Source organism: Cervus elaphus, chromosome 22, assembly GCF_910594005.1.
Source record: "Cervus elaphus chromosome 22, mCerEla1.1, whole genome shotgun sequence".
Classification (NCBI taxonomy): Eukaryota; Metazoa; Chordata; class Mammalia; order Artiodactyla; family Cervidae; genus Cervus; species Cervus elaphus.
In genome coordinates this window covers 14,960,623-14,975,108 of record NC_057836.1, presented here as the reverse complement: position 1 = coordinate 14,975,108, position 14,486 = coordinate 14,960,623, and positions in this window count along the sequence as shown.

Below are 14,486 nucleotides of genomic sequence, written 5' to 3'. Positions count from 1 at the left end.
GACCTAAAAGAAGCAGAAGATATTAAGAAGAAGTGGAAAGAATACACAGAAGAACTATACAAAAAAGATCTTCAAGACCCAGATAATCATGATGGTGTGATCACTCACCTAGAGCCAGACATCCTGGAATGTGAAGTCAAGGGGGCCTTAGGAAGCATCACTATGAACTAAGCTAGTGGATATGATGGAATTCCAGTTGAGCTATTTCAAATCCTGAAAGATGATGCTATGAAAGTGCTGCACTCAATATGCCAGCAAATTTGGAAAACTCAGTGGTGGCCACAGGACTGGAAAATTCAGTTTTCATTCCAATCCCAAAAAAAGGCAATGCCAAAGAATGCTCAGACTACCACACAATTGCACTCATCTCACATGCTAGTAAAGTAGTGCTCAAAATTCTCCAAGCCAGGCTTCAACAATACATGAACCATGAACTTCTAGATGTTCAAGCTGGTTTTAGAAAAGGCAGAGGAACCAGAGATCAAATTGCCAACATCTGCTGGGTCATCAAAGAAGGAAGAGAGTTCCAGAAAAACATCTATTTCTGCTTTATTGACTATGCCAAAGCCTTTGATTGTGTAGATCACAATAAACTGTGGAAAATTCCTAAAGAGATGGGAATACCAGACCACCTGATCTGTCTCCTGAGAAACCTGTATGCGAGTCAGGAAGCAACAGTTAGAACAGGACATGGGACAACAGACTGGTTCCAAACAAGAAAAGGAGTACATCTAGGCTGTATATTGTCATCGTGCTTATTTAACTTATATGCAGAGTACATCATGAGAAATGCTGGGCTGGATGAAGCACAAGCTGGAATCAAGATTGCCAGGAGAAATATCATTAACCTCAGATATGCAGATGACACCACCGTTATGGCAGAAAGTGAAGAAGAACTAAAGAGCCTCTTGATGAAAGTGAGACGGGAGAGTGAAAAAGTTGTCTTAAAGCTCAACATTCAGAAAACTAAGATCATGGCATCCTGTCCCATCACTTCATGGCAAATAGATGGAGAAACAGTGGAAATAGTGGCAGACTTTATTTTCTCGGGCTCCAAAATCACAGCTGATGGTGACTGCAGCCATGAAATTAAAAGACGCTGACTCCTTGGAGGAAAGTTATGACCAACTTAGACAACATATTAAAAAGCAGAGACATTACTTTGCCAACAAATGTCCGTCTAGTCATGGCTATGGTTTTTCCAATAGCCACATATGGATGTGAAAGCTGGAGTATAAAGAAAGCTGAGTGCCTAAAAATTGATGCTTTTGAACTGTGGTGTTGGAGAAGACTCTTGAGAGTCCTTTGGACTGCAAGGAGATCCAACCAGTCAATCCTAAAAGAAATTAGTCCCAAATATTCATTGGAAGGACTGATGTTGAAGCTGAAACTCCAATACTTTGGCCACCTGAAGCAAAGAGCTGACTCATTTGAAAAGACCTTGATGCCAGGAAAGATTGATGGCAGGAGAAGGGGACGACAGAGGATGAGATGGTTGGATGGAATCACCGACTCAATGGACATGAGTCTGAGTAAACTCTGGGAGTTGGTGATGGACAGGGAGCCCTGGTGTGCTGCCCTCCATAGGGTTGCAGAGTTGGACGTGACTGAGTGACTGAACTGAATGGAAAGCTGCCGGAATATTTATTGAGCTCCTGAAAGTGAAAGTTGCTCATTTGTGTCCAACTCTTCGTGATAGTCCATGGAACTCTCCAGGCCAGAATACTGGAGTGGGTAGCCTATGCCTTCTCCAGCAGATCTTCCCGACCCAGGAATCGAATCAGGGTCTCCTGCATTGCAGGCAAATTCTTTACCAACTGAGCTATCAGGGAAGCCATGGAGCTCCTAAGTGTCTCCAAACATTCTTGCTCTGACAGTCAGAATCAAAACAAATGCCTCCAACAAATGCCTTAAAAATTTCCTGGTATGATGAACATTTCCCTTTATTTAGAAGAAATAGTTCGAGTTGTGAAGCTGCACTTATATAGTGCTTTGAAAGAACACACATTTTATTTAGAACTGCTTTTTAGAAGCAAGAATAGATGACTTAATTTTTCAACCTTTAAAAATCTGTGGAGAAAAATGTAGAAATGGTATTTCCTTTTTCACAAGGCTATTTTGAAACTTAATGAATTAGTGCTTGTTAAGAGCTTGGCTGAAAGGTGAGATGAAAAATATCAGTCATCTACATTCTTCTCTTCCAAATGTTCATCTGCCGGTAATAAAAGCCTGGGCCCCAGGCACCGTCTTTTGTACTCTTGTCTTTGGAGGGATCCGCCTACAAGTTTCCTTTATCCTGGTGAAACATCATAATTAATAATTCATTCATTATACTATGGCAGACACCAGGCCAAAGATGCACCGCCCCGAGTGCTGGCAGGCTCAGCACCACTCTCTCCTGCTCACCTGCCTGGTATTTGTTTGTAGTGCAGAGACGTGGCCATGGCAGAGGCCCATGAGGCCTGAGCAGGAGGCAAGGGCACCCTCTTTCTTGATCCATGACTTTGAAAGATGCTTTTGGCACCTTTTCATGGAGATGCCTGGTCTTTCCTGGTGGCTCAGTCATTAAAGAATCTGCCTGCAATGCAGAAGACCGTCTGCAATGCAGGAGACACACATTTGATCCCTGGGTTGGGAAGATGCCCTGGAGAAGAAAATGGCCAGAATGGCTAGGAGAATCCCATGGACAGAGGAGCCTGGCAGGCTATAAATCAAGGAGTTGCAAGAGTTGGACATGGCTTAGTGACTAAATCACCAACCACCGCTATGGAGAAGGCTACCAGTCATGGACTCAGAAGACTGCAAGGGGCCAGAAGGATTAAATAGCAGGGACTTGGGTCAAATTTGTACCAGGTCTGGAGACTGCTCAGTTGCTCAGTTGTATCTGACTTTTTGCCACCCTATAGACTATAGCCTGCCAGGTTCCTCTGTCCATGGGATTTTCCAGGCAAGAATACTGGAGTGAGGTGCCGCCCCCTCCTCCAGCAGATCTTCCCAGCCCAGGGATTAAACCTGTATCTCCTGCATTGGCAGGCAGATTCTTTACCACTAGCGCCACTTGGGAAGCCCATTCTGGATACAAGGGGGTCACTTTTCCTAACTCCTCTCTGGCTTAGGCTGGAGTTATTTTACCTGGAATGTCAGTGAGTCCCTATTGGACCTTGCCCATTGATCCCTCACTCAGCAGAAACTCACATGATAGATTTCAATTGGAGACACTGACCAATATCAGAATTTCACTATAAGAAACCACCTCCCTCCTTCTAGAGTTTACTACCCATAGGAAATCCTAGGGATCATCATCTTTCTCTTCTGCCACCACAACCCTACATGTTCCAACCTTGGCCATAAGCAAACGTCAGCTAGTAGGCCGGGATTAACAACTGGATGTGCTAAGACACATGAAAAAGGAAGTAGTCAGGGGCTAAAGAAACCATCTACTAATCCAGGACTGAACAGGCAACAGGAACACCCTACTGAATCTGTCTGCTCGTGTCTGTCAGATGCTGGTCAGTGGCCAAACCTCTCTAGACAAACAGGGCAAGATTCCATATCATGGTACTTTCTTTTTAGGGTCCATGTCATGAATTGGTAACCACTCTAGCGTACTCCATCACGACATATTTAAAGCAGAATAATAGGCTGGCTGGGTCATGACACTGATTTAAAAAGGTATCATTTCAGTTTTAAGTTTCATGGGATCTGGGAGACGATTTGGTGTAAATGACTTGTTTTATGGATGAGAAAACAAAAAGCTCATAAAATGATTCACCCAATGAAGAGCTCTATGCCAGGAGAGCAGGCAGTGGCTGTGCATTTACCTTACCGTCAACCACTACACTCCATCCTGAGTACTCCGTTCCTTTTCATCCGACTCAGGACTGAATACTGGAACAGCGCGTCACTGTAGAGGCCACCTTGGGTCTTCTCCAGTTTATAGCTAAAATAAACAATTTGCTTGCAAAAGTTGGTACCTTTTTCTTTTTTTATTGGAGTATAGTTGATTTACAGTGTTGTGTTAATTTCAAGTGTACAGCCAAGTGAATCAGTTATACATACACATATATCCACTTTTTTATTAATAGATTCTATTCCCCATATAGATCACTACAGAGTAACAAATAGAGTTCCCTGTGCTATACAGTAGGTCCTTCTTAGTTATCTATTTTTATATATAGTAGTGTGTATATGTCAACCCCAGTCTCCCAATTTATCCCCCCTTCTCTCTTGGTAACCATAAGTTTGCTCATTATATCTGTGGCCCTATTTCTGTTTTGTATATAAGTTCATTTTTAAGATTTCACATATAAGGTTTATCACGTGGAGTTTCTCTGACTTACTTCACTCAGTATGACAATGCTTAGGTCCATCCATGTCACTGCAGATAGTATCATTTCATTCTTTTTTATGGCTGAGTAATATTCTATTGTTGCTCAGTTGCTCAGTTGTTTCTGACTCTTTGCAACCCTATGGACTGCAGCACACTAGGCTTCCCTGTCCTTCACCATCTCCCTGAATTGGCCCAAGTTCATATCCATTGATTCAGTGATGCCATCCAACCATCTCATCGTCTGTCATCCCCTTCTCCTCCTGACCTCAATCTTTCCCAGCATCAGGGTTTTTTCCAATGAGTCTGCTCTTCGCATCAGGTGGCTTCCCAGGTAACTCAGCAGTAAAGAATTCACCTGCCAACGCAGGAGACAAGAAACATGGGATCAATCCTGGGTTGGGAAAATCCCCTGGAGAAGGAAATAACAACCCACTCCAATATTTTTGCCTGGAAAATTCCATGGGCAGAGGAGCCTGGTGGGCTATAGTTCATGGGGCCACAAAAGAGTTGGACCCAGCTGAGTAACTTGACTGCCCACAGATACATACACACACACACACACACACACATATATATGCCACATCTTCTTTATGTTTTTAGCAACGTTTTGTCTTCACAGCTCACACCTGATCACTGATCTTTTCCCACCAGGGCTGTTTGGACACACAGTCCTCTGTTGTAGCTTCTTGCTACTATTGGCAGATTCTGAAAGATTATAAACCCCATCAGGCTAAAACCAGGTGGGGAAAAGTGTGCACTTAGCCTTGAGGACAGTTAAGGACCATGAAGTCTCATGGAGGATGAAGTTATCCCTTCTCTGTGACATGGTCAGGTACCACTGGCAATTCCAAAGCTTCTGTCCCCTGTGGCCTGTGCCCGTGCTGAGAGCCCCAAGGCTAGTGCATCTGCCTAGCACTGACCAAGGGCTCCTCTGTCCAAGTTTGGGGCTGTAGCCTCAGCATCTTGCCATCATCACTGCTCCAGTCTGACTGCCAGCTCCACAGAATCTCAAAATGATAACATGGAGTTGTTCTGGCCTCTTGTAGAGCTGGTGAGGATCATTGTTGTGCCCCAGTTACCATGGAAACCCCTTCCACAAATAAATATTTGGATAAGGATGAGCAACAAGCCCCCTTAAAGAGTATGTATTTTTATTTAATGCTGAAAGAATTTGAGGCCAGTGCAAAGGGAAGCTTGGCCAGCAGTCACCAGCTCTTTTCAGAAGGCATGTTGCTTCTCTTTGACTGTGTGCTACCCTAACTTCTTTTCTCTCCCTTCTGCTTGTCTAGTTTCTCTTCTTTTTGTCTTGGTTCTTTTCTCTGCATGTTCTTTCTCCTGCGCATCCCCTCGGCATCTCTTCTCCCTGTTCTCTTGCTTCTCCTTCTCTCACTGCAAAGCAGAGTGCCTTTTGGGCAGCTGAATCTGCATGGAGCTGGTTTTGATGGGCTCTGTTCCTCAAGACCATGAATGACAGGAGCCCCTGTCCCTTGGCTGCATGTCACAGTGCAGGCCTGTGGCCAAGACCCACTTCCGGTGCTTGCTGGAGAGATGCTGAGAGGTCCTCCTGGCCCGAGCACAGATGGTGGGTGATGGAGTCCGGATGCCGAGACTTAGGGCAGGTCAAAACGATGATCGCTCAAGTGTAAACTGTGCTAATTGCTGGGGACAAAGGGAGGGCCTGGCCCCAGTGGAGCATGTTCCAGGGAGGAGTTCCCAAAGCAAGGGGTAGCGTCAGTTGCTTATACATTGCTAGTAAGAGGTTAGCCTAAGCTTCCAGATTGCCTTGCTTTTAACTCTCATTTATTGATGTAGAGACTGAGTGCTACTATTTTACCCTAGCATGCAAAACCTTATTCTGATCATTTGTAAGTCTTTCCTGACGGCAAAGATATTTTTCTTGAAAGACGTCTCATTTAAAACAGTTTAAAAATGGTAGAGATGAACCTCTTTGCAAAACAGGAAGAGAGACACAGATGTAGAAAGCAAATATATGGACACCAAGGGAGGAAAGAGAGGCTGGGTTGAATTGGGAGATTAGGATTGATATATATACACTATCAATACTATGCATAACATAGATATCTAATGAGAACCTACTGTATAGCTGAGGGAAACCTACTTAGTATTCTGTGGTGACCTAAATGGGAAGGAAATCAAAAAAAGGGAATTTACTTTGCTCTACAGGAGAAACTAACAACATTGTAGAGCAACTATACTCCAATAAAATTTTTTTAAAAATTACAGATGCATAGATGGATAGATGACAGATCAATAGAAAACTTGCTGGATAGAAAGAATACATATACATATACACAGACACACACATATGAATACACAAATATACAGACACACACATTTGTGGGGTTTTGTTTTTGTTTTTTTGCTTGATTTTTGTTTATTTTGTCTTTTTTTTTGGCCATTAATCTTGCAAGATCTTGGTTCCAGGCTAGGAATTGGAACCAGGCCCCAGCAATGAAAGTATTGAGTCTTAACCACTGGGCCACCAGGGAAGTCCCTCTCTGTCTTTTTTATTTGCACCTTATCTCTTCTTTTTCTCTATTTTTTGGAATTTCTTTAATTTTTATTTTTCCCCTATGAACTTATCCTCAGGATAGAGCCCTGTTCTGTAAGAAAATCCTGGAGTCAGATTTTTATTTGTCTCTCGGGCCTGATAGCAGGACGCGTGCCCTCACCTGCAATCGAAGTGAGTAACGGCGCTGCCACTCCTATGCTGCGCACTGGCTTTGATGTCTGCGTTAATTTATCTAACCCTTTTCATTATGTTTCCTCCACTGTAACATGAGAATAATGTTAGACACCTCACTGGGCTTTAGGGATATTTATGAAAACAATAAATGTGAAAGCTCCTGGTTCATTACAGACATCTCTTCATCATTTCCTTCTCTTTATCTGAAAGTGCGGTACTTGGTTTTTGGCTTTGATCAGCCCCAAGCTGACTGTGTATTTCTGCATCTGACATTACCATCATCACTGTCGTTGTTGTGATGGTAGTTGCTGTCGACTTGGCAGAACAGGAATGGAAAAGACAATTGATGGACTACCGCAGAGTCTCTGCTCATGTTGACAAACAGCTGTCCCCACAACTTAAGGAATGGCTTTGATACACTGTTCCTGTTAGTCGCTCAGTCATCTCTGACTCTCTGCCACTCCACGGACTACAGCCTGCCAGGTTCCTCTGTCCATGGGATTTCCCAGGCAAGAAAACCGGAGTGGGTTGCCATTCCCTTCTCTGGGGGATCTTCCCCACCCAGGGACTGAATCTGTATTACAGGCAGATTCTTCACTGTCTAAGTCACCAAGGAAGTGGCTTTGATATAATTTACAGCAAGTTAATTGTGGAACAATTTGCAACAAATTAAACTGATGTTTGTAAGCCTGTGGTTGTCAAAGTAAGTTTCCCAGTGCCTATGATGTATAGGGCTTCTCTGTCCCCCCAAAGCCGTGTTGATGGCCTGGGATCTCTTCTCCAGTAGATAACAGGTCAGGCAGCATCTTCTCAGAGCCACTGCCAGAGCACCTAAATGGAAAATCACATTATGTGCCTTGGCGATAGCAAGCAAATTAGCATTCCCATCAGCCTGCATTTGCAAAGCTTGTTCTGATAGATGAATTAGATGAAAAACATGGAAGGAGAACAAAGCACAGTCATTTGGTATATAGGCTACTCTTCAAGCACACTCATTTGTCAGATGCTGGTTTTTGAATACATGCAGAGGCTTCTAAACACGTGTTTCCAGCTACATTATTTGTACAGAGAAAAAAAACTCGCATGTTGACTAACTCATCTCTGATTTTGAGCCAATCACTGAATCAGAACCCACTTCAGCACTGGGTCTCCTCTAACTTGCAGGAATTTTCTTTCGACCTTTTCCAATTTTAAAGCCAGGAAGGAAATAAGGAAGAGGAGAGACAGTGTTATGTAATTTCTATTATGTTTGCCTCTTTTCAAGGTACTTTTTTTAAAATTAAAAAAAAAAATTAATTTTTAAAATTGGAGGATAATTGCTTTCCAGTGTTGCTAGTCTCTGCTGTACAACATATCCCCTCCCTCTTGAGCCTACCTCCCACGCCCTCATCCCACCCCTCTAGGTCATCACAGAGCACCGAGCTGAGCTCCTGGTTATATAACAGGTTTCCACTAGCTATCTATGTTACACATGATAGTGTGCAGATGTCAATGTTACTCTCTGTTTGTCCCACCCTCTCCTTGCCCCCACTAGGTCCATAAGTCCTAGATGCAGACATAAAGCAAGGCACTTTCAAAAGAGGGTATGTGCTTATATACAATAACGTATAATTTTAAATGCAGCAAGCTATGATAATACATATCAAAGTTGCTCTTTAGGTCTAGTTAAGACAAGTGAGATCCTGGCTCCAGTCATCACTTCTTTTATGAGTGCTTAATTCTGTGCCTCCTTTAATCTGCTTCTGCATCTCACATCAGTGCATATTAAGGCTGGTCAGCGTGGTTGTCTTCTGGTTCAGAGCTACCTTCCTAAATACAGGGGGCTCTCATCATTCTCTTGTTCTGCATATCCTAGTATTAGTCTTTTGTCTACAGTCTTCAACAACCATATGTTGATACTTTGGGCTACTTCTGTTCCTACGTGCTAACACACAAATTCATACAAAAACTTGAAAATCCCCTTGAACTAAAGAAATACGTCTCCTTTTGCCAATTGGGAATGCTTGCCTTTTCACCCCTCTCCACCCCCCCACCCTGCTGACCCGGTAGAAAAGAGTTGGATGAACTTCCTCTACTTTAACTGAAGTCTGAGCAAATGCTGAAAGTCTCTCTCCACAATGGCTTTTATTTCTTACCACCAAACTGGTTGATTCCTAGTTAACATTATATTTTTGTGAACCTCCACCCCAATCCCAGCCCTATGGCAATATGTTAAACTGCATCCATGGAAGAAGAAGTTCTGGGGACCAAACATATTGCATGCTGAGTACTGTTAACAACATTTTGTCATACTTGAAGGCAGCTATGAGTGTAGAACTTTAACGCTCTCACCACTACCATCACAAGGACTAAATGGTAACTATATGAGGTGAAGAATGCAGTAACTAACCTTATTCAGGTAAGCAGTGCCATCCAAGGGGGCTCTCTGATTCATGAGTACTTTTTATTAATTAATTTATTTAGTTGTCTCTGTCAGGTCTTAATTGCAGCATAGGAGATCCTAGATCTTTTTGCTGCATGTGGGATCTTTAGTTGTGGCCTGAGAAGTCTTCAGCTGTGGCATGTGAGATCTAGTTTCCTGACCAGGGATCAAACCCAGGCCCTCTGAATTGGGAGCGCAGAGCCTTAGTCACTGGACCACCAGAGAAACCACATGATTCATGAGCACTTTAGTTCCACAGGGCACCTTTACCTCCAGTCACCCTCCCTTCTCCCACCCCTTTCTCCTCTCCACCAATACTCTGTTCACCACTCAGCCCATCTTAAGAGTCACTTACACGTCCTAACAATTGTTGGGGATTTTCTGACCTCAGTCAATCAGGTCTTAGTGTCTAGTCTCCCTCTGGTGCCTCCTAAGAAAACTGTTTTCTGTTCATAAGATTTAAAGTCTTACAAACTCTGACTCTTGGCAAAAGGTCAGACTGGGCTATATGACTACTTTTTACTGCTGTACATGGCATCTTGGAATCCAGCCTGTCTTCCTGAGCTGGGCTGTCTCCTAGTTGTCTTCTACACCTCCTAAATAGAGCTGAATGGAGAGCTTGGAGACAGGATGGAAGGAAGGGCACCTTGACAAGGGTCCCTCCCCCCAGGCATTCACAGCAGGCTCCTCCTCTCATACCAGGTCCATGGCTTCTCCCAAGGACAGGAAAAACTACAGAAGCTATTACGCTCTTGCTGGCCGGACCAGATTCTTGGAAGCCACACAATTAAAGGTGGACTCTTTACGTACTGGCAACTGCATTGCTTCATCTCTCTTCTTGGAATTTCGGCAAATGACAACCTTTCTCCAGGAAGCCTTCCTGTCTCAACTCTACCCATTTTGCAAACCATTTGCACAGTTTCTGACTCAGTAAATAAGGTAAAGACCTTATTCTCTCCTCTCCTTCAATCTATCTCCCTACCTGAATATATAACATCATAATTAATTGTTGGTGATCAGCCATTATGTGTATACTTTGGATATGCCTTAGGACTCTAAGCTACTGCATAACAAATGAATGGCATGAGATTTTTAAAGCTGTCCATCTTTCTTACCCCCAAGGCTCCATCTTGAAAGTTTCATTCTACTCTTTTCTAAGGCTTTTCTCATAACTGGCCTGTAGTTCTTTCTTTTGGACACTTCTTATACTATGTGTGAATCTGACTTCCCAGTCAGCCTGGGTGTCCCTCGGAGGGCAGAAGCCAAATTAATCATCTTAATATCCAATCTTTGCTCTTTCCCACCTACCACTTCTGATATGCAAATATTTGGTACTCACTAAATACAACTTATGTAAAATACTTACTGCACTAGCAGGCACTAGAGTCAGACTCTACAGAGTTTATAAATAAACTCTAATTTTAGAGTTTAACTAGAGTTAATCATTCTCAATGGGAACAAGATTTACAGGGTCTTAGTGTGCTAATGGGCTTCCCAGGTGGCTCAATGGGTAAAGAAACTGCTTATAATGCAGGAGACCCCAGAGATATGGGTTCTATTCCCGGGTTGGGGAGATTCTGTGAAGGAGGGCATGGCAACCCACTCCAGTATTCTTGCCTGGAGAATCCCATGGACAGAGGAGCCTGGCAGGCTACAATCCATAGGTCGCAGAGTTGGATATCACTGAAGCGACTGAGCACATAATTCTCAAGAAAAATTTCTAATTAGCATGTGTGTGCGTGTTCAGTCTTTTCAGCTGTGTGTCTAACTCTTTGCAACCCTATGGATCATAGCCCACCAGGCTTCTCTGTCCATGGGAGTCTCCAGGCAAGAATACTAGAGTGGGTTGCCATGCCCTCCTCCAGGGGATCTTCCCAACCCAGGGCTTGAATCCCCATCTCCTGCATTGCAGGCGAATTCTTTACTGCTGAGCCATCAGGGAAGGCCCCGCTAATCAGCACCACTGAGCATTCAATGTCCTCACCAAGTGGAATCATCAGGGATCTGATGGTGAGCACTGACGTGTGACAGAGGATGTGGTTGCCAGAGTACAGTCTCTGCTCCCTTTAGGTGATGGTGGAGGCCCGCCCCGACATGTGATGACAGAGCCCCGCCCCTCATGTGATCACAAAGCCCCGCCCCCACATGTGATCACAGAGCTCCGCCCCTGCAGGTGATCACAAGCTTCCTTGAGCCCTTATTTTCTGCAGACTTCAGGTTCCTCATTGATAAAGTGTTGCTATCCCCTCCTGCCCCATCGTGTATTCTTCCCAGTGACTCTTCATGATTTTCTAGATTCTCAACTGAGTGAATTAGAATCATTGGCATTTACCCCACCCAGCCTGGTGGTGGCCACGTTGTAAGTCTCTCCTGGAGGCCTGAAACCAGATGTGAGGTAATTATCCACACACGATCTATTTGGCCTTAGTGCAAAATGTTCATCTTTTCAGATGCTGAAGCAAAATACACTATTCATAACACTCAGTGGTGGGTTTTTTTTTTTTTTTTTCCTTTCTTAAAAATATTTTGGCTGCACTAGCTCTTCATTTGTGGCGCTTGGGCTTCTCTACCTGCGGTTTGCAGATCAGTAGCTGTGGGTCACAGGCTTAGTTGCCTCAGGGCATGTGGGATCTTAGCTCTCCAGCTCATGTCTCCTGCATTGCAAAGTGGATTCTTAACCACTTAACCACCAAGGAAGTCCCCTCATGGCCTTTTGAATTCAGCTTTCTGCCCAACCCTTCTACATGGGTTTTAGACAATCCAACGCACATCGTATCTTTTTTGGATTTTATTAGGAGGTGGGAGGGCCATGGGTGGAGGGACAGGTAAGCCTGCACATGTCCATAAAGGTCTTTGTTAAGATCTAGTTTGCATATGTGTTTGCTACTTTCTGCCACTAACTAATCTGTGGAAAGTTCTTTGTGGAAAATATTATCGTTTCTTACTTTGGAATCCCACTTTATATTCTGTCTCCAAATCACCTTTCCTGCTCTATCAAAAGGCTTTGTATTGGAAGAAAGAAAATACTTTGCTTGATATCACATAAAAAAAATCAGTGGCCCATAAAAACACATAAGAAAGTCTGAATGATTAATGATAAATAACAACAATACATGTTAAATAGAAAGATGGGCACAAATTTGTGTAGAGGAGGGTGCAGTTTTTTTCAGATTAAAATTTGCACTGGAGCCTCATAGGGTGGTCTTTACTAAAATTTACTAAATTTCCAATTCATTTACTAAAATGAATTGAAAATTGCATTTAAAAATTTGTTAGACCCATACTTGGTCATTTTCTATCAGTTATAGATACTCTTTTTTATTACTCTGTTTGGGTTGCCATATAGAATATCGTAGTGGCTTAAGAGAAATTAATTTTCTTACAGTTACGGAAGCTGAAAATCAAGATGAAGTAGGCCACAGTGTTGGCTCCTGGTGAGACCTCTTGCCTTAGCTAACAGACAGCCACGTTCTCCATGTCCTCACGTGGCCTTCTTCCGTGTGTTCTTATTCCTGGTGTCTCTCCCTTTTTCTCAAGAGGACACCAGTCTTATTGGATTAGGGTTTTATCCTTACGACCTAATTTAACCTTAGTAGTAGTAGTGAACGTTGCTCAGTCATGTCAGACTCTTTGTGACACCGTGGGCTGCAGCCCACCAGGTTCCTCTGTCTATGGAATTCTCCAGATGAAAATACTGGAGTGGGTTGTCATTCCCTTCTCCAGGGGTTCTTCCTGAGCCAGGGATCGAACCCAGGTCTCCTGCATTGCAGGCAGATTCTTTACTGTCTGAGCCACCACGGAAGCCCTGATTTAACCTTAACTACCTCCGTAAAGGGCCCTATCTCCAAATAATGTCACACAGTTGGTTAGAGCTTCCACCTGTGAATTTTGGGAAACACAATTCAGTCCATAATAGTCTTCAAGTCTAGTTTTTGGAATAAAATAGACATGGCAATGAAAGGCTTAGTTTTAAAGCCACCTAGGTGCAACTCACCATCCTTCATTCTAGAAATCTGAAGCTCAGAGGATTCAAGAAGCCATTTGTATTCAGCCTTAGAATGTATTTTTATTTTCCCCCTAATTTGCACCAGGTTGAATTTTGAGATTAACTCTCTGGTTTGGTTTCCAAAAGTTGTTTCCAACACTTTGCTGTAAAAATGTTTGTGCACATGTCTCTCTCTATGTCTGAGTGAAGCTGTAAGGAGTAAAGTTTCTGGGTACCTGCACACTTGACCAAATCCTGTACATTTTACATTAAAATGGCTACACTGGCTCACATGCCTATCTCCCAAGTGTGTGAGTTTCCATTTTCCCAGTATTTGATATTATCCCAATACTTGATGTGCCTTCCTATTTTTGCCAATATCATAAGTGGTATCTCAAATTATTACTTGATTTCATATTTTCCTGATCAGTGATCGAGTTGAATACTTGTTCACAGGTGCATTATCTTGTCAGCTTTCACTTTCTATAAATTGTCTCTATGTTTTCTTGACCCATTTTCTCGTGGATTTCCTGGCTGCTGCTTGCAGATTTACATAAGTTTCTTATATATTCTGCATTACAATCAGTCATGTGTTTTACAACATACTTTCCCTGTCTGGCAACTGTCAGATTTGTGTAGAGAGTCTTTCTCGGAACAAAATATTTCCTCTTTTACGTGGTCAAATCCAAAGTGTTTCCCCTTATGCTATATGCATATGCATCTTGCCTAACAAAGCTTCATTCAATTAAAAAACACAGAGCTAGCCCCCGAAGTTTCTTCTAATAGTTTCACAGTTTTGTCTTTCACCTGTAGACTTTGAATCTACTTGGAAGTTATTTTTGCAAAACAGTTTGAATTTGAGTTCTAATTTTACTTGTCTCTATGTTTTTCAAATTTGCTATCACTGTCTATTACATAATTGATCCTTTTATTATTGATTTGTGAAGCCTCTTCTATGATAAACCAAATTCCTTTTTATATGTGTGCTCTGTTTCTGAATTCTCCATAGACTTATTATTCCTACACATTTTAGTGTTATCTT